Here is a 19,560-nt window from a genome sequence, read left to right as displayed (position 1 = left end):
CAGATAGTGATAGTGAGTGTCTGAGAGTGTCAGAGAGTGTCAGAGAGTGATAGAGAGTGATAGAGAGTGATAGAGAGTGTCAGAGAGTGTCAGATAGTGATAGTGAGTGTCTGAGTGTGTCAGAGACTGTCAGAGAGTGATAGTGAGTGTCAGAGAGTGTCAGAGAGTGATGGAGAGTGATAGAGAGTGATAGAGAGGGTCAGAGAGCGATAGAGAGTGATAGAGACTGTCAGAGAGTGATAGAGAGTTTCAGAGAGTGTCAGAGAGTGTAAGAGAGTGTCTGAGAGTGTCAGAGAGTGTCAGAGAGTGATAGAGAGTAATAGAGAGTGATAGAGAGTGTCAGAGAGTGATAGAGAGTGATAGAGAGTGTCAGAGAGTGTCAGATAGTGACAGTTAGTGTCTGAGAGTGTCAGAGAGTGATGGAGAGTGATAGAGAGTGATAGAGAGGGTCAGAGAGCGATAGAGAGTGATAGAGACTGTCAGAGAGTGTCAGAGAGTGTCAGAGAGTGTCAGAGAGTGTCAGAGAGTGATCGAGAGTGATAGAGAGTTTCAGAGAGTGTCAGAGAGTGTCAGAGAGTGTCTGAGAGTGTCAGAGGGTATCAGAGAGTGTTAGAGAGTGATAGAGAGTGATAGAGAGTGTCAGAGAGTGATAGAGAGTGATAGTGAGTGTCTGAGAGTGACAGAGAGTGACAGAGAGTGACAGAGAGTGACAGAGAGTGACAGAGAGTGTCAGAGAGTGTCAGAGAGTGATAGAGAGTGATAGAGAGTTTCAGAGAGTGTCTGAGAGTGTCAGAGAGTGATAGAGAGTGATAGAGAGTGATAGAGAGTGTCAGAGAGTGTCAGAGAGTGTCAGAGAATGATAGAGAGTGTCAGAGAGTGATAGAGAGTGTCAGAGAGTGTCAGAGAGTGATAGTGAGTGTCAGAGAGTGTCAGAGAGTGTCAGAGAGTGTCAGAGAGCGATAGAGAGTGTCAGAGAGCGATAGAGAGCGATAGAGAGTGATAGAAAGTTTCAGAGAGTGTCAGAGAGTGTCAGAGAGTTTCTGAGAGTGTCAGAGAGTGATAGAGAGTGATAGAGAGTGTCAGAGAGTGTCAGAGAGTGTCAGAGAGTGATAGAGAATTTCAGAGAGTGTCAGAGAGTGTCTGAGATTGTCAGAGAGTGTCAGAGAGTGTCTGAGAGTGTCAGAGAGTGTCAGAGAGTGATAGAGAGTGTCAGAGAGTGTCAGAGAGTGTCAGAGAGTGTCAGAGAGTGTCAGAGAGTGTCTGAGAGTGTCAGAGAGTGTCAGAGAGTGTCAGAGAGTGATAGAGAGTGTCAGAGAGTGTCAGAGAGTGATAGAGAGTTTCAGATAGTTTCAGAGCGTGTTTGAGAGTGTCTGAGAGTGTCAGAGAGTGTCAGAGAGTGATAGAGAGTGTCTGAGAGTGTCAGAGAGTGTCAGAGAGTGTCAGAGATGATAGAGAGTGATAGAGAGTTTCAGAGAGTGCCAGAGAGTGCCAGAGAGTGTCTGAGAGTGTCTGAGAGTGTCAGAGAGTGATAGAGAGTGATAGAGAGTGTCAGAGAGTGTCAGAGAGTGTCAGAGAGTGATAGAGAGTGATAGAGAGTGATAGAGAGTGTCAGTGAGTGTCAGTGAGTGTCAGAGAGTGATAGTGAGTGTCAGAGAGTGATAGAGAGTGATAGAGTGTGTCAGTGAGTGTCAGAGAGTGTCAGAGATGATAGAGAGTGATAGAGAGTTTCAGAGATTGCCAGAGAGTGTCTGAGAGTGTCTGAGAGTGTCAGAGAGTGATAGAGAGTGATAGAGAGTGTCAGAGAGTGTCAGAGAGTGATAGAGAGTGATAGAGAGTGTCAGTGAGTGTCAGTGAGTGTCAGAGAGTGATAGTGAGTGTCAGAGAGTGATAGAGTGTGTCAGTGAGTGTCAGAGAGTGTCAGAGAGTGTCAGAGAGTGTCTGAGAGTGTCAGAGAGTGTCTGAGAGTGTCAGAGAGTGTCAGAGAGTGATAGAGAGTGTCAGAGAGTGTCAGAGAGTGTCAGAGAGTGTCTAAGAGTGATAGAGAGTGTCAGAGAGTGTCAGAGAGTGTCAGAGAGTGATAGAGAGTGTCAGAGAGTGTCAGAGAGTGATAGAGAGTTTCAGAGAGTTTCAGAGCGTGTTTGAGAGTGTCTGAGAGTGTCAGAGAGTGTCAGAGAGTGTCAGAGAGTGATAGAGAGTGATAGAGAGTGATAGAGAGTGATAGAGTGTGATAGAGAGTGTCAGAGAGTGTCAGAGAGTGATAGAGTGAGATAGAGAGTGTCAGAGAGTGTCAGAGAGTGTCAGAGAGTGATAGAGAGTGTCAGAGAGTGATAGAGAGTGATAGAGAGTGTCAGAGAGTGTCAGAGAGTGTCAGAGAGTGATAGAGAGTGATAGAGAGTGTCAGAGAGTGTCAGAGAGTGATAGAGAGTGTCAGAGAGTGATAGAGAGTGATAGAGAGTGTCAGAGAGTGTCAGAGAGTGTCAGAGAGTGATAGAGAGTGTCAGAGAGTGATAGAGATTGATAGAGAGTGTCAGAAAGTGTCAGATAGTGATAGTGAGTGTCAGAGAGTGTCAGAGAGTGATGGAGAGTGATGGAGAGTGATAGAGAGGGTCAGAGAGCGATAGAGAGTGATAGAGACGGTCAGAGAGTGATAGAGAGTTTCAGAGAGTGTCTGAGAGTGTCAGAGAGTGTCAGAGAGTGTCAGAGAGTGATAGAGAGTGATAGAGAGTGATAGAGTGTGATAGAGAGTGTCAGAGAGTGTCAGAGAGTGATAGAGTGAGATAGAGAGTGTCAGAGAGTGTCAGAGAGTGTCAGAGAGTGTCAGAGAGTGATAGAGAGTGTCAGAGAGTGTCAGAGAGTGATAGAGAGTGACAGAGAGTGTCAGAGAGTGATAGAGAGTGACAGAGAGTGTCAGAGAGTGTCAGAGAGTGATAGAGAGTGTCAGAGAGTGATAGAGAGTGATAGAGAGTGTCAGAGAGTGTCAGAGAGTGTCAGAGAGTGATAGAGAGTGATAGAGAGTGTCAGAAAGTGTCAGATAGTGATAGTGAGTGTCTGAGAGTGTCAGAGACTGTCAGAGAGTGATAGTGAGTGTCAGAGAGTGTCAGAGAGTGATGGAGAGTGATGGAGAGTGATAGAGAGGGTCAGAGAGCGATAGAGAGTGATAGAGACGGTCAGAGAGTGATAGAGAGTTTCAGAGAGTGTCTGAGAGTGTCAGAGAGTGTCAGAGAGTGATAGAGAGTGATAGAGAGTGATAGAGAGTGTCAGAGAGTGATAGAGAGTGATAGAGAGTGATAGAGAGTGATAGAGAGTGTCAGAGAGTGATAGAGACGGTCAGAGAGTGATAGAGAGTTTCAGAGAGTGTCTGAGAGTTTCAGAGAGTGTCTGAGAGTGTCAGAGAGTGTCAGAGAGTGATAGAGAGTGATAGAGAGTGATAGAGAGTGTCAGAGAGTGATAGAGAGTGATAGAGAGTGTCAGAGAGTGTCAGATAGTGATAGTGAGTGTCTGAGAGTGTCAGAGAGTGATGGAGAGTGATAGAGAGTGATAGAGAGGGTCAGAGAGCGATAGAGAGTGATAGAGACTGTCAGAGAGTGTCAGAGAGTGTCAGAGAGTGATAGAGAGTGATAGAGAGTGATAGAGAGTTTCAGAGAGTGTCAGAGAGTGTCTGAGAGTGTCAGAGAGTATCAGAGAGTGTTAGAGAGTGATAGAGAGTGATAGAGAGTGTCAGAGAGTGATAGAGAGTGATAGAGAGTGTCAGAGAGTGTCAGATAGTGATAGTGAGTGTCTGAGAGTGACAGAGAGTGACAGAGAGTGACAGAGAGTGTCAGAGAGTGTCAGAGAGTGTCAGAGAGTGATAGAGAGTGCTAGAGAGTTTCAGAGAGTGTCTGAGAGTGTCAGAGAGTGATAGAGAGTGATAGAGAGTGATAGAGAGTGTCAGAGAGTGTCAGAGAGTGTCAGAGAGTGATAGAGAGTGATAGAGAGTGTCAGAGAGTGATAGAGAGTGTCAGAGAGTGATAGAGAGTGTCAGAGAGTGTTAGAGAGTGATAGTGAGTGTCAGAGAGTGTCAGAGAGTGTCAGAGAGTGTCAGAGAGTGTCAGAGAGCGATAGAGAGCGATAGAGAGCGATAGAAAGTTTCAGAGAGTGTCAGAGAGTTTCTGAGAGTGTCAGAGAGTGATAGAGAGTGTCAGAGAGTGTCAGAGAGTGTCAGAGAGTGATAGAGAGAGATAGAGAGTGATAGAGAATTTCAGAGAGTGTCAGAGAGTGGCAGAGAGTGTCTGAGATTGTCAGAGAGTGATAGAGAGTGTCAGAGAGTGTCAGAGAGTGATAGAGAGTGTCAGAGAGTGTCAGAGAGTGTCTGAGAGTGTCTGAGAGTGTCAGAGAGTGTCAGAGAGTGATAGAGTGTGTCAGAGAGTGTCTGAGAGTGTCAGAGAGTGTCAGAGAGTGATAGAGAGTGTCAGAGAGTGTCAGAGAGTGTCAGAGAGTGTCTGAGAGTGTCAGACAGTGTCAGAGAGTGTCAGAGAGTGTCAGAGAGTGATAGAGAGTGTCAGAGAGTGTCAGAGAGTGATAGAGAGTTTCAGATAGTTTCAGAGCGTGTTTGAGAGTGTCTGAGAGTGTCAGAGAGTGATAGAGAGTGTCAGAGAGTGATAGAGAGTGTCTGAGAGTGATAGAGAGTGATAGAGAGTGTCAGAGAGTGTCAGAGAGTGATAGAGAGTTTCAGAGAGTGTCTGAGAGTGTCAGAGAGTGATATAGAGTGATAGAGAGTGTCAGAGAGTGTCAGAGAGTGATAGAGAGTGATAGAGAGTGTCAGTGAGTGTCAGTGAGTGTCAGAGAGTGATAGTGAGTGTCAGAGAGTGATAGAGAGTGATAGAGTGTGTCAGAGAGTGATAGAGAGTGTCAGAGAGTGATAGAGAGTGATAGAGAGTGTCAGAGAGTGTCAGAGAGTGTCAGAGAGTGATAGAGAGTGATAGAGAGTGTCAGTGAGTGTCAGTGAGTGTCAGAGAGTGATAGTGAGTGTCAGAGAGTGATAGAGTGTGTCAGTGAGTGTCAGAGAGTGTCAGAGAGTGTCAGAGAGTGTCAGAGAGTGTCAGAGAGTGATAGAGAGTGTCAGAGAGTGTCAGAGAGTGTCTGAGAGTGTCAGAGAGTTTCTAAGAGTGATAGAGAGTGTCAGAGAGTGTCAGAGAGTGTCAGAGAGTGATAGAGAGTGTCAGAGAGTGTCAGAGAGTGATAGAGAGTTTCAGAGAGTTTCAGAGCGTGTTTGAGAGTGTCTGAGAGTGTCAGAGAGTGTCAGAGAGTGATAGAGAGTGATAGAGAGTGATAGAGTGTGATAGAGAGTGTCAGAGAGTGTCAGAGATTGTCAGAGAGTGATAGAGTGTGATAGAGAGTGTCAGAGAGTGTCAGAGGGTGTCAGAGAGTGTCAGAGAGTGATAGAGAGTGTCAGAGAGTGATAGAGAGTGATAGAGAGTGTCAGAGAGTGTCAGAGAGTGTCAGAGAGTGATAGAGAGTGATAGAGAGTTTTTGAGAGTGTCAGAGTGTGTCAGAAAGTGTCAGAGAGTGTCAGAGAGTGATAGAGAGTTTCAGAGAGTCCCAGAGAGTGTCTGAGAGTGTCAGAGAGTGTCAGAGAGTGATAGAGAGTGTCAGAGAGTGATAGAGAGTGATAGAGAGTGATAGAGAGTGTCAGAGAGTGTCAGAGAGTGTCAGAGAGTGATAGAGAGTTTCAGAGAGTTTCAGAGCGTGTTTGAGAGTGTCTGAGAGTGTCAGAGAGTGTCAGAGAGTGATAGAGAGTGATAGAGAGTGATAGAGTGTGATAGAGAGTGTCAGAGAGTGTCAGAGATTGTCAGAGAGTGATAGAGTGTGATAGAGAGTGTCAGAGAGTGTCAGAGGGTGTCAGAGAGTGTCAGAGAGTGATAGAGAGTGTCAGAGAGTGATAGAGAGTGATAGAGAGTGTCAGAGAGTGTCAGAGAGTGTCAGAGAGTGATAGAGAGTGATAGAGAGTTTTTGAGAGTGTCAGAGTGTGTCAGAAAGTGTCAGAGAGTGTCAGAGAGTGATAGAGAGTTTCAGAGAGTCCCAGAGAGTGTCTGAGAGTGTCAGAGAGTGTCAGAGAGTGATAGAGAGTGTCAGAGAGTGATAGAGAGTGATAGAGAGTGATAGAGAGTGTCAGAGAGTGTCAGAGAGTGTCAGAGAGTGATAGAGAGTGATAGAGAGTGTCAGAGAGTGTCAGATAGTGATAGTGAGTGTCTGAGAGTGTCAGAGAGTGATAGAGAGTGATAGAGAGTGATAGAGAGTGATAGAGAGTGTCAGAGAGTGTCAGAGAGTGATAGAGAGTGATAAAGAGTGTCAGAGAGTGTCAGAGAGTGATAGAGAGTGATAGAGAGTTTCAGAGAGTGTCAGAGAGTGTCTGAGAGTGTAAGAGAGTGTAAGAGAGTGATAGAGAGTGATAGAGAGTGATAGAGTGTCAGAGAGTGTCAGAGATTGATAGAGAGTGATAGAGAGTGATAGAGAGCAATAGAGAGTGATAGAGAGTGATAGAGAGTGTCAGAGAGTGTCAGAGAGTGATAGAGAGTGATAGAGAGTGTCAGAGTGTCAGATAGTGATAGTGAGTGTCAGAGAGTGTCAGAGATTGATAGAGAGTGATAGAGAGTGATAGAGAGTGATAGAGTGTCAGAGAGCGATAGAGAGTGATAGAGAGTGTCAGAGAGTGTCAGAGAGTGTCAGAGAGTGATAGAGAGTGTCTGAGAGTGTCTGAGAGTGTCAGAGAGTGTCAGAGAGTGTCAGAGAGTGATAGAGAGTGATAGAGAGTGATAGAGAGTGTCAGAGAGTGTCAGTGAGTGTCAGAGAGTGTCAGAGATTGATAGAGAGTGATAGAGAGTGATAGAGAGTGATAGAGTGTCAGAGAGCGATAGAGAGTGATAGAGAGTGTCAGAGAGTGTCAGAGAGTGTCAGAGAGTGATAGAGAGTGTCTGAGAGTGTCTGAGAGTGTCAGAGAGTGTCAGAGAGTGTCAGAGAGTGTCAGAGAGTGTCAGAGATTGATAGAGAGTGATAGAGAGTGATAGAGAGTGATAGAGTGTCAGAGAGCGATAGAGAGTGATAGAGAGTGTCAGAGAGTGTCAGAGAGTGTCAGAGAGTGATAGAGAGTGTCTGAGAGTGTCTGAGAGTGTCAGAGATTGATAGAGAGTGATAGAGAGTGATAGAGAGTGATAGAGTGTCAGAGAGCGATAGAGAGTGATAGAGAGTGTCAGAGAGTGTCAGAGAGTGATAGAGAGTGTCTGAGAGTGTCAGAGAGTGTCAGAGAGTGTCAGAGAGTGTCAGAGAGTGTCAGAGAGTGATAGAGAGTGATAGAGAGTGATAGAGAGTGTCAGTGAGTGTCAGTGAGTGTCAGAGAGTGATAGTGAGTGTCAGAGAGTGATAGAGTGTGTCAGTGAGTGTCAGAGAGTGTCAGAGAGTGTCAGAGAGTGTCAGAGAGTGTCTGAGAGTGTCAGAGAGTGTCAGAGAGTGTCTGAGAGTGTCAGAGAGTGTCTAAGAGTGATAGAGAGTGTCAGAGAGTGTCAGAGAGTGTCAGAGAGTGATAGAGAGTGTCAGAGAGTGTCAGAGAGTGATAGAGAGTTTCAGAGAGTTTCAGAGCGTGTTTGAGAGTGTCTGAGAGTGTCAGAGAGTGTCAATAGAGTGTCAGAGAGTGTCAGAGAGTGTCAATAGAGTGTCAGAGAGTGTCAGAGAGTGTCAGAGAGTGATAGAGAGTGATAGAGTGTGATAGAGAGTGTCAGAGAGTGTCAGAGATTGTCAGAGAGTGATAGAGTGTGATAGAGAGTGTCAGAGAGTGTCAGAGGGTGTCAGAGAGTGTCAGAGAGTGATAGAGAGTGTCAGAGAGTGATAGAGAGTGATAGAGAGTGTCAGAGAGTGTCAGAGAGTGTCAGAGAGTGATAGAGAGTGATAGAGAGTTTTTGAGAGTGTCAGAGTGTGTCAGAAAGTGTCAGAGAGTGTCAGAGAGTGATAGAGAGTTTCAGAGAGTCCCAGAGAGTGTCTGAGAGTGTCAGAGAGTGTCAGAGAGTGATAGAGAGTGTCAGAAAGTGATAGAGAGTGATAGAGAGTGATAGAGAGTGTCAGAGAGTGTCAGAGAGTGTCAGAGAGTGATAGAGAGTGATAGAGAGTGTCAGAGAGTGTCAGATAGTGATAGTGAGTGTCTGAGAGTGTCAGAGAGTGATAGAGAGTGATAGAGAGTGATAGAGAGTGATAGAGAGTGTCAGAGAGTGTCAGAGAGTGATAGAGAGTGATAAAGAGTGTCAGAGAGTGTCAGAGAGTGATAGAGAGTGATAGAGAGTTTCAGAGAGTGTCAGAGAGTGTCTGAGAGTGTAAGAGAGTGTAAGAGAGTGATAGAGAGTGATAGAGAGTGATAGAGTGTCAGAGAGTGTCAGAGATTGATAGAGAGTGATAGAGAGTGTCAGAGTGTCAGATAGTGATAGTGAGTGTCAGAGAGTGTCAGAGATTGATAGAGAGTGATAGAGAGTGATAGAGTGTCAGAGAGCGATAGAGAGTGATAGAGAGTGTCAGAGAGTGTCAGAGAGTGTCAGAGAGTGATAGAGAGTGTCAGAGAGTGTCAGAGAGTGATAGAGAGTGATAGAGAGTGTCAGAGTGTCAGATAGTGATAGTGAGTGTCAGAGAGTGTCAGAGATTGATAGAGAGTGATAGAGAGTGATAGAGTGTCAGAGAGCGATAGAGAGTGATAGAGAGTGTCAGAGAGTGTCAGAGAGTGTCAGAGAGTGATAGAGAGTGTCTGAGAGTGTCTGAGAGTGTCAGAGAGTGTCAGAGAGTGTCAGAGAGTGTCAGAGAGTGTCAGAGAGTGATAGAGAGTGATAGAGAGTGATAGAGAGTTTCAGAGAGTGTCAGTGAGTGTCAGAGAGTGATAGTGAGTGTCTGAGAGTGTCAGAGAGTGTCAAAGAGTGATGGAGAGTGATAGAGAGTGATAGAGATTGTCAGAGAGTGTCAGAGAGTGATAAGAGTTTCAGAGAGTGTCAGAGAGTGATAGTCAGTGTCAGAGAGTGTCAGAGAGTGTCAGAGAGTGATGGAGAGTGATGGAGAGTGATAGAGAGTGATAGAGAGGGTCAGAGAGTGTCAGAGAGTGATAGAGAGTGATAGAGAGTGTCAGAGAGTGTCAGAGAGTGTCAGAGAGTGATAGTGAGTGTCTGCGAGTGTCAGAGAGAGTCAAAGAGTGTCAGAGAGTGTCAGAGAGTGTCAGAGAGTGATAGTGTGTGTCAGAGAGTGTCAGAGAGTGACAGAGAGTGACAGAGAGTGTCAGAGAGTGTCAGAGAGTGTCAGAGAGTGATAGAGAGTGATTGAGAGTGATAGAGAGTTTCAAAGAGTGCCAGAGTGTGTCTGAGAGTGTCAGAGAGTGATAGAGAGTGATAGAGAGTGATAGAGAGTGATAGAGAGTGTCAGAGAGTGTCAGAGATTTATAGAGAGTGAAAGAGAATGCCAGAGAGTGTCAGAGAGTGTCAGAGAGTGTCAGAGAGTGTCAGAGAGTGATAGAGAGTGATAGAGAGTGTCAGAGAGTGATAGCGAGTGATAGAGACTGTCAGAGAGTGTCAGAGAGTGTCTGAGAGTTTCAGAGAGTGTCAGAGAGTTTCAGAGAGTGTCTGAGAGTGTCTGAGAGTGTCAGAGAGTAATGGAGAGTGATGGAGAGTGATAGAGAGTGATAGAGAGTGTCAGAGAGTGTCAGAGAGTGTCAGAGAGTGATAGTGAATGTCTGAGAGTGTCAGAGAGTGTCAGAGAGTGATAGTGAGTGTCAGAGAGTGATCGAGAGTGATAGAGAGTGTCAGAGAGTGTCAGAGAGTGTCAGAGAGTGTCAGAGAGAGATAGTGAATGTCTGAGAGTGTCAGAGAGTGTCAGAGAGTGATAGAGAGTGTCTGAGAGTGTCTGAGAGTGTCTGAGAGTGTCTGAGAGTGTCAGAGAGTGTCAGAGAGTGATAGAGAGTGATAGAGAGTGATAGAGAGTGATAGAGAGTTTCAGAGAGAGTCAGAGAGTGTCAGAGTGTGTCAGAGAGTGTCAGAGTGTGTCAGAGAGTGATAGAGAGTGTCAGAGAGTGTCAGAGAGTGTCAGAGAGTGTCAGAGAGTGATAGAGAGTGATAGAGAGTTTCAGAGAGTGTCAGAGATTGATAGAGAGTGATAGAGAGTGTCAGAGAATGTCTGAGAGTGTCAGAGAGTGTCAGAGAGTGTCAGAGAGTTTCAGTGAGTTTCAGAGAGTGTCAGAGAGTGATAGAGAGTGATAGAGAGTGATAGAGAGTTTCAGAGAATGTCAGAGTGTGTCAGAGTGTGTCAGAGAGTGTCTGAGAGTGTCAGAGGGTGTCAGAGAGTGTCAGATAGTGTCAGAGAGTGATAGTGAGTGTCTGAGAGAGTCTGAGAGTGATAGAGAGTGTCAGAGAGTGTCATAGAGTGTCAGAGAGTGATAGAGAGTGATAGAGAGTTTCAGAGATTGATAGAAAGTGATAGAGAGTGTCAGAGAATGTCTGAGAGTGTCAGAGAGTGTCAGAGAGTTTCAGAGAGTGTCAGAGAGTGAGAGAGATTGATAGAGAGTGATATAGAGTTTCAGAGAATGTCAGAGTGTGTCAGAGAGTGTCTGAGAGTGTCAGAGGGTGTCAGAGAGTGTCAGATAGTGTCAGAGAGTGATAGAGAGTGTCAGAGAGTGTCATAGAGTGTCAGAGAGTGATAGAGAGTGTTAAAGAGTGTCAGAGAGTGTCTGAGAGTGTCAGAGAGTGATAGAGAGTGTCAGAGAGTGTCATAGAGTGTCAGAGAGTGATAGAGAGTGTCAGAGAGTGATAGAGAGTGTCAGAGAGTGTCAGAGAGTGATAGAGAGTGTCAGAGAGTGTCAGAGAGTGTCAGAGAGTGATAGAGAGTGATAGAGAATTTCAGAGAGTGTCAGAGATTGGCAGAGAGTGTCTGAGATTGTCAGAGAGTGATAGAGAGTGTCAGAGAGTGTCAGAGAGTGTCAGAGAGTGTCAGAGAGTGATAGAGAGTGATAGAGAGTTTCAGAGAGTGTCAGAGAGTGATAGAGAGTGTCAGAGAGTGATAGAGAGAGTCAGAGAGTGATAGAGAGTGTCAGAGAGTGATAGAGAGTGTCAGAGAGTGATAGAGAGTGATAGAAAGTTTCAGAGAGTGTTAAAGAGTGTCAGAGAGTGTCTGACAGTGTCAGAGAGTGATAGAGAGTGTCATAGAGTGTCATAGAGTGTCAGAGAGTGATAGAGAGTGATAGAGAGTGTCAGAGAGTGTCTGAGAGTGTCTGAGAGTGTCTGAGTGTCAGAGAGTGATAGAGAGTGATAGAGATTGTCAGAGAGTGATAGAGAGTGTCAGAGAGTGTCAGAGAGTGTCAGAGAGTGATAGAGAGTGATAGAGAGTTTCAGAGATGCCAGAGAGTGTCTGAGACTGTCAGAGAGTGATAGAGAGTGATAGAGAGTGTCAGAGAGTGTCAGAGAGTGATAGAGAGTGATAGAGAGTGATAGAGAGTGTCAGAGAGTGTCAGAGAGTGTCAGAGATGATAGAGAGTGATAGAGAGTTTCAGAGAGTTTCAGAGAGTGTCTGAGAGTGTCTGAGAGTGTCAGAGAGTGTCAGAGAGTGTCTGAGAGTGTCAGAGAGTGATAGAGAGTGTCAGCGAGTGTCAGCGAGTGTCAGAGAGTGTCAGAGAGTGATAGAGAGTGATAGAGAATGTCTGAGAGAGTCCGAGAGTGTCAGAGAGTGATAGAGAGTGTCAGAGAGAGATAGACAGTGTCAGAGAGTGTCAGATAGTGATAGAGAGTGTCAGAGAGTGACAGAGAGTGTCAGAGAGTGATAGAGAGTGTCAGAGAGTGTCAGAGAGTGTCAGAGAGTGTCAGAGAGTGATAGAGAGTGATAGAGTGTGATAGAGAGTGATAGAGAATGTCTGAGAGTGTCAGAGAGTGTCAGAGAGTGTCAGAGAGTGTCAGAGAGTGTCAGAGAGTGATAGAGAGTGTCAGAGAGTGTCAGAGAGTGTCAGAGAGTGATAGAGAGTGTCAGAGAGTGTCAGAGAGTGTCAGAGAGTGATAGAGAGTGTCAGAGAGTGTCAGAGAGTGTCTGAGAGTGTCAGAGAGTGTCAGAGAGTGATAGAGAGTGTCAGAGAGTGTCAGAGAGTGTCAGAGAGTGATAGAGAGTGTCAGAGAGTGTCAGAGAGTGTCAGAGAGTGTCAGAGAGTGATAGAGAGTGTCAGAGAGTGTCAGAGAGTGTCAGAGAGTGATAGAGAGTGTCAGATAGTGTCAGAGAGTGATAGAGAGTGACAGAGAGTTTCGGAGAGTTTCAGAGAGTGTCAGAGAGTGATAGAGAGTTTCAGAGAGTTTCAGAGAGTTTCAGAGAGTGTCAGAGAGTGTCTGAGAGTGTCAGAGAGTGTCAGAGAGTGTCAGAGAGTGTCAGAGAGTGATAGAGAGTTTCAGAGAGTGTCAAAGAGTGTCAGAGAGTGTCAGAGAGTGTCAGAGAGTGTCTGAGAGCGTCTGAGAGTGTCAGAGAGGGATAGAGAGGGATAGAGACTGTCAGAGAGTGTCAGAGAGTGTCAGAGAGTGATAGAGAGTGATAGAGAGTTTCAGAGAGTGTCAGAGAGTGTCAGAGAGTGTCAGAGAGTGATAGAGAGTGATAGAGAGTGATAGAGAGTTTCAGAGAGTGCCAGAGAGTGTCTGAGAGTGTCAGAGAGTGTCAGAGAGTGATAGAGAGTGATAGAGAGTGTCAGAGAGTGTCAGAGAGTGATAGAGTGTGATAGAGAGTGTCAGAGAGTGTCAGAGAGTGATAGAGAGTGTCAGAGAGTGATAGAGAGTGTCAGAGAGTGGTAGAGAGTGATAGAGAGTGTCAGAGAGTGTCAGAGAGTGTCAGAGAGTGTCAGAGAGTGACAGAGAGTGATAGAGAGTTTTTGAGAGTGTCAGAGAGTGTCAGAGAGTGATGGAGAGTGATAGAGAGTGTCAGAGAGTGTCAGACTTGATAGAGAGTGATAGAGAGTTTCAGAGAGTGTCTGAGAGTGTCAGAGAGTGTCTGAGAGTGTCAGAGAGTGATAGAGAGTGTCAGAGAGTGTCAGAGAGTGTCAGAGTTGATAGAGAGTGATAGAGAGTTTCAGAGAGTGTCTGAGAGTTTCAGAGAGTGTCTGAGAGTGTCAGAGAGTGATAGAGAGTGTCAGAGAGTGATAGAGAGTGTCTGAGAGTGTCTGAGAATGTCTGAGAGTGTCAGAGAGTGTCAGAGAGTGTCAGAGAGTGATAGAGAGTGATAGAGAGTTTCAGAGATTGTCAGAGAGTGTCAGAGTGTGTCAGAGAGTGTCAGAGTGTGTCAGAGAGTGATAGAGAGTGTCAGAGAGTGTCAGAAAGTGTCAGAGAGTGTCAGAGAGTGATAGAGAGTTTCAGAGAGTGTCTTAGAGTGTCAGAGATTGATAGAGAGTGATAGAGAGTGTCAGATAATGTCTGAGATTGTCAGAGAGTGTCAGAGAGTGTCAGAGAGTTTCAGTGAGTTTCAGAGAGTGTCAGAGAGTGAGAGAGAGTGATAGAGAGTGATAGAGAGTTTCAGAGAATGTCAGAGTGTGTCAGAGAGTGTCTGAGAGTGTCAGAGGGTGTCAGAGGGTGTCAGAGAGTGTCAGAGGGTGTCAGAGAGTGTCTGAGAGTGTCTGAGAGTGTCTGAGAGTGTCAGAGGGTGTCAGAGAGTGTCAGAGGGTGTCAGAGAGTGTCAGATAGTGTCAGAGAGTGATAGTGAGTGTCTGAGTGTGTCAGAGAGTGTCAGAGAGTGATAGTGAGTGTCTGAGAGTGTCTGAGAGTGATAGAGAGTGTCAGAGAGTGTCAGAGAGTGATAGAGAGTGTTAAAGAGTGTCAGAGAGTGTCTGAGAGTGTCAGAGAGTGATAGAGAGTGTCAGAGAGTGTCATAGAGTGTCAGAGAGTGATAGAGAGTGTCAGAGAGTGATAGAGTGTGTCAGAGAATGTCAGAGAGTGATAGAGTGTGTCAGAGAGTGTCAGAGAGTGTCAGAGAGTGATAGAGAGTGATAGAGAATTTCAGAGAGTGTCAGAGAGTGGCAGAGAGTGTCTGAGATTGTCAGAGAGTGATAGAGAGTGTCAGAGAGTGTCAGAGAGTGATAGAGAGTGATAGAGAGTTTCAGAGAGCGTCAGAGAGTGATAGAGAGTGTCAGAGATTGATAGAGAGTGTCAGAGAGTGATAGAGAGTGATAGAAAGTTTCAGAGAGTGTTAAAGAGTGTCAGAGAGTGTCTGAGAGTGTCAGAGAGTGATAGAGAGTGTCAGAGAGTGTCATAGAGTGTCAGAGAGTGATAGAGAGTGTCAGAGAGTGTCTGAGAGTGTCAGAGAGTGTCAGAGAGTGTCAGAGAGTGATAGAGAGTGTCAGAGAGTGATAGAGAGTGTCAGAGAGTGTCAGAGAGTGTCAGAGAGTGTCAGAGAGTGTCAGAGAGTGTCAGAGAGTGATAGAGAGTGATAGAGAGTTTCAGAGAGTGCCAGAGAGTGTCTGAGAGTGTCAGAGAGTGTCAGAGAGTGTCAGAGAGTGATAGAGAGTGTCTGAGAGTGTCTGAGAGTGTCTGAGAGTGTCTGAGAGTGTCAGAGAGTGATAGAGAGTGATAGAGAGTTTCAGAGAGTGTCAGAGAGTGTCAGAGAGTGTCAGAGAGTGTCAGAGTGTGTCAGAGAGTGTCAGAGAGTGTCAGAGAGTGTCAGAGAGTGATAGAGAGTGATAGAGAGTTTCAGAGAGTGTCTGAGAGTGTCTGAGAGTGTCAGAGATTGATAGAGAGTGATAGAGAGTGTCAGAGAATGTCTGAGAGTGTCAGAGAGTGTCAGAGAGTTTCAGTGAGTTTCAGAGAGTGTCTGAGAGTGTCAGAGAGTGATAGAGAGTGTCAGAGAGTGATAGAGAGTGTCTGAGAGTGTCTGAGAATGTCTGAGAGTGTCAGAGAGTGTCAGAGAGTGTCAGAGAGTGATAGAGAGTGATAGAGAGTGATAGAGAGTGATAGAGAGTTTCAGAGATTGTCAGAGAGTGTCAGAGTGTGTCAGAGAGTGTCAGAGTGTGTCAGAGAGTGATAGAGAGTGTCAGAGAGTGTCAGAAAGTGTCAGAGAGTGTCAGAGAGTGATAGAGAGTGATAGAGAGTTTCAGAGAGTGTCTTAGAGTGTCAGAGATTGATAGAGAGTGATAGAGAGTGTCAGATAATGTCTGAGAGTGTCAGAGAGTGTCAGAGAGTGTCAGAGAGTTTCAGTGAGTTTCAGAGAGTGTCAGAGAGTGAGAGAGAGTGATAGAGAGTGATAGAGAGTTTCAGAGAATGTCAGAGTGTGTCAGTGAGTGTCTGAGAGTGTCTGAGAGTGATAGAGAGTGTCAGAGAGTGTCAGAGAGTGATAGAGAGTGTTAAAGAGTGTCAGAGAGTGTCTGAGAGTGTCAGAGAGTGATAGAGAGTGTCAGAGAGTGTCATAGAGTGTCAGAGAGTGATAGAGAGTGTCAGAGAGTGATAGAGTGTGTCAGAGAATGTCAGAGAGTGATAGACTGTGTCAGAGAGTGTCAGAGAGTGGCAGAGAGTGTCTGAGATTGTCAGAGAGTGATAGAGAGTGTCAGAGAGTGTCAGAGAGTGATAGAGAGTGATAGAGAGTGTCAGAGAGTGATAGAGAGTGTCAGAGAGTGATAGAGAGTGTCAGAGAGTGATAGAGAGTGATAGAAAGTTTCAGAGAGTGTTAAAGAGTGTCAGAGAGTGTCTGAGAGTGTCAGAGAGTGATAGAGAGTGTCAGAGAGTGTCATAGAGTGTCAGAGAGTGATAGAGAGTGATAGAGAGTGTCAGAGAGTGTCTGAGAGTGTCAGAGAGTGTCAGAGAGTGATAGAGAGTGTCAGAGAGTGTCAGAGAGTGTCAGAGAGTGATAGAGAGTGTCAGAGAGTGTCAGAGAGTGTCAGAGAGTGATAGAGAGTGATAGAGAGTTTCAGAGAGTGCCAGAGAGTGTCTGAGAGTGTCAGAGAGTGTCAGAGAGTGATAGAGAGTGTCAGAGAGTGATAGAGAGTGTCAGAGAGTGTCAGAGAGTGTCTGAGAGTGTCTGAGAGTGTCTGAGAGTGTCTGAGAGTGTCAGAGAGTGATAGAGAGTGATAGAGAGTTTCAGAGAGTGTCAGAGAGTGTCAGAGAGTGTCAGAGAGTGTCAGAGTGTGTCAGAGAGTGTCAGAGAGTGATAGAGAGTGATAGAGAGTGTCAGAGAGTGTCATAGAGTGTCAGAGAGTGATAGAGAGTGATAGAGAGTTTCAGAGAGTGTCAGAGAGTGTCAGAGGGTGTCAGAGAGTGTCAGAGAGTGTCAGAGAGTGATAGAGAGTGATAGAGAGTTTCAGAGAGTGTCAGAGTGTGTCAGAGAGTGTCAGAGAGTGATAGAGAGTGATAGAGAGTTTCAGAGAGTGCCAGAGAGTGTCAGAGAGTGTCAGAGAGTGATAGAGAGTGTCAGAGAGTGATAGAGAGTGTCAGAGAGTGTTAGAGAGTGATAGAGAGTGTCAGAGAGTGTCAGAGAGTGTCAGAGAGTGACAGAGAGTGATAGAGAGTTTTTGAGAGTGTCAGAGAGTGTCAGAGAGTGATGGAGAGTGATAGAGAGTGTCAGAGAGTGTCAGACTTGATAGAGAGTGATAGAGAGTTTCAGAGAGTTTCAGAGAGTGTCTGAGAGTGTCAGAGAGTGTCTGAGAGTGTCAGAGAGTGATAGAGAGTGTCAGAGAGTGATAGAGAGTGTCAGAGAGTGTCAGAGAGTGATAGAGAGTGTCAGAGAGTGTCAGAGAGTGTCAGAGAGTGTCAGAGAGTGATAGAAAGTGTCAGAGAGTGACAGAGAGTGTCAGAGAGTGTCAGAGAGTGTCAGAGAGTGATAGAGAGTGATAGAGAGTTTCAGAGAGTGCCAGAGAGTGTCTGAGAGTGTCAGAGAGTGTCAGAGAGTGATAGAGAGTGTCAGAGAGTGATAGAGAGTGTCAGAGAGTGTCAGAGAGTGTCTGAGAGTGTCTGAGAGTGTCTGAGAGTGTCAGAGAGTGATAGAGAGTGATAGAGAGTTTCAGAGAGTGTCAGAGAGTGTCAGAGAGTGTCAGAGAGTGTCAGAGTGTGTCAGAGAGTGATAGAGAGTGTCAGAGAGTGTCAGAGAGTGTCAGAGAGTGTCAGAGAGTGATAGAGAGTGATAGAGAGTTTCAGAGAGTGTCTGAGAGTGTCTGAGAGTGTCAGAGATTGATAGAGAGTGATAGAGAGTCTCAGAGAATGTCTGAGAGTGTCAGAGAGTGTCAGAGAGTTTCAGTGAGTTTCAGAGAGTGTCAGAGAGTGAGAGAGTGTGATAGAGAGTGATAGAGAGTTTCAGAGAATGTCAGAGTGTGTCAGAGAGTGTCTGAGAGTGTCAGAGGGTGTCAGAGAGTGTCAGATAGTGTCAGAGAGTGTCAGAGAGTGATAGTGAGTGTCTGAGAGTGTCAGAGAGTGTCAGAGAGTGATAGTGAGTGTCTGAGAGAGTCTGAGAGTGATAGAGAGTGTCAGAGAGTGTCATAGAGTGTCAGAGAGTGATAGAGAGTGTTAAAGAGTGTCAGAGTGCGTCTGAGAGTGTCAGAGAGTGATAGAGAGTGTCAGAGAGTGTCAGAGAGTGTCAGAGAGTGTCAGAGAGTGTCAGAGAGTGATAGAGAATTTCAGAGAGTGTCAGAGAGTGGCAGAGAGTGTCTGAGATTGCCAGAGAGTGATAGAGAGTGTCAGAGAGTGTCAGAGATTGATAGAGAGTGATAGAGAGTTTCAGAGAGTGTCAGAGAGTGATAGAGAGTGTCAGAGAGTGATAGAGAGTGTCAGAGAGTGATAGAGAGTGTCAGAGAGTGATAGAGAGTGATAGAGAGTGTCAGAGAGTGTCATAGAGTGTCAGAGAGTGATAGAGAGTGTCAGAGAGTGATAGAGAGTGTCAGAGAGTGATAGAGAGTGATAGAGAGTGTCAGAGAGTGTCATAGAGTGTCAGAGAGTGTCTGAGAGTGTCTGAGAGTGTCAGAGAGTGTCAGAGAGTGATAGAGAGTGTCAGAGAGTGTCAGAGAGTGATAGAGAGTGTCAGAGAGTGTCAGAGAGTGATAGAGTGTCAGAGAGTGTCAGGGAGTGTCAGAGAGTGTCAGAGAGTGATAGAGAGTGATAGAGAGTTTCAGAGAGTGCCAGAGAGTGTCTGAGAGTGTCAGAGAGTGATAGAGAGTGATAGAGAGTGTCAGAGAGTGTCAGAGAGTGATAGAGAGTGATAGAGAGTGTCAGTGAGTGTCAGAGAGTGATAGAGAGTGATAGAGAGTTTCAGAGAGTGTCAGAGAGTGTCAGAGAGTGTCTGAGAATTTCTGAGAGTGTCAGAGAGTGATAGAGAGTGTCAGAGAGTGATAGAGAGTGTCAGAGAGTGTCAGAGAGTGATAGAGAGTGTCAGAGAGTGTGAGAGAGTGATAGAGAGTGATACAGTGTGATAGAGAGTGTCAGAGAGTGTCAGAGAGTGTCAGAGAGTGATAGAGAGTGTCAGAGAGTGATAGAGAGTGTCAGAGAGTGTCAGAGAGTGATAGAGAGTGATAGAGAGTGTCAGAGAGTGATAGAGATTGATAGAGAGTGATAGAGAGTGTCAGAGAGTGTCAGAGAGTGTCTGAGAGTGTCAGAGAGTGTCAGTGAGTGATAGAGAGTGATAGAGAGTTTCAGAGAATGTCAGAGTGTGTCAGAGAGTGTCAGAGAGTGTCTGAGAGTGTCTGAGAGTGTCTGAGAGTGTCTGAGAGTGATAGAGAGTGTCAGAGAGTGATAGAGAGTGTCAGAGAGTGATAGAGAGTGTCAGAGAGTGTCAGAGAGTGTCAGAGAGTGGCAGAGAGTGTCTGAGATTGTCAGAGAGTGATAGAGAGTGTCAGAGAGTGTCAGAGAGTGATAGAGAGTGATAGAGAGATTCAGAGAGTGTCAGAGAGTGATAGAGAGTGTCAGAGAGTGATAGAGAGTGTCAGAGAGTGATAGAGAGTGTCAGAGAGTGATAGAGAGTGATAGAAAGTTTCAGAGAGTGTTAAAGAGTGTCAGAGAGTGTCTGAGAGTGTCAGAGAGTGATAGAGAGTGTCAGAGAGTGTCAGAGAGTGATAGAGAGTGATAGAGATTGTCAGAGAGTGTCTGAGAGTGTCAGAGAGTGATGGAGAGTGATAGAGAGTGTCTGAGAGTGTCAGAGAGTGATGGAGAGTGATAGAGAGTGTCAGAGAGTGTCAGAGAGTGTCAGAGAGTGATAGAGAGTGTCAGTGAGTGTCAGAGAGTGATAGAGAGTGTCAGAGAGTGTCAGAGTTGATAGAGAGTGATAGAGAGTGTCAGAGAGTGTCAGAGAGTGTCAGAGAGTGTCAGAGAGTGTCAGAGAGTGATAGAGTGTGTCAGTGAATGTCAGAGAGTGTCAGAGAGTGTCTGAGAGTGTCAGAGAGTGTCAGAGAGTGTCAGAGAGTGTCAGAGAGTGATATAGAGTGTCAGAGAGTGTCAGAGAGTGTCAGAGAGTGTCAGAGAGTGTCAGAGAGTGATAGAGAGTGATAGAGACGTGATAGAGAGTGTCAGTGAGTGTCAGAGAGTGTCAGAGAGTGTCAGAGAGTGTCAGAGAGTGATAGAGAGTGATAGAGACGTGATAGAGAGTGTC

This window comes from Heterodontus francisci, unplaced genomic scaffold (genome assembly GCF_036365525.1).
Source record: "Heterodontus francisci isolate sHetFra1 unplaced genomic scaffold, sHetFra1.hap1 HAP1_SCAFFOLD_93, whole genome shotgun sequence".
NCBI classification, from domain to species: domain Eukaryota; kingdom Metazoa; phylum Chordata; class Chondrichthyes; order Heterodontiformes; family Heterodontidae; genus Heterodontus; species Heterodontus francisci.
This window is presented reverse-complemented; position numbering follows the sequence as displayed.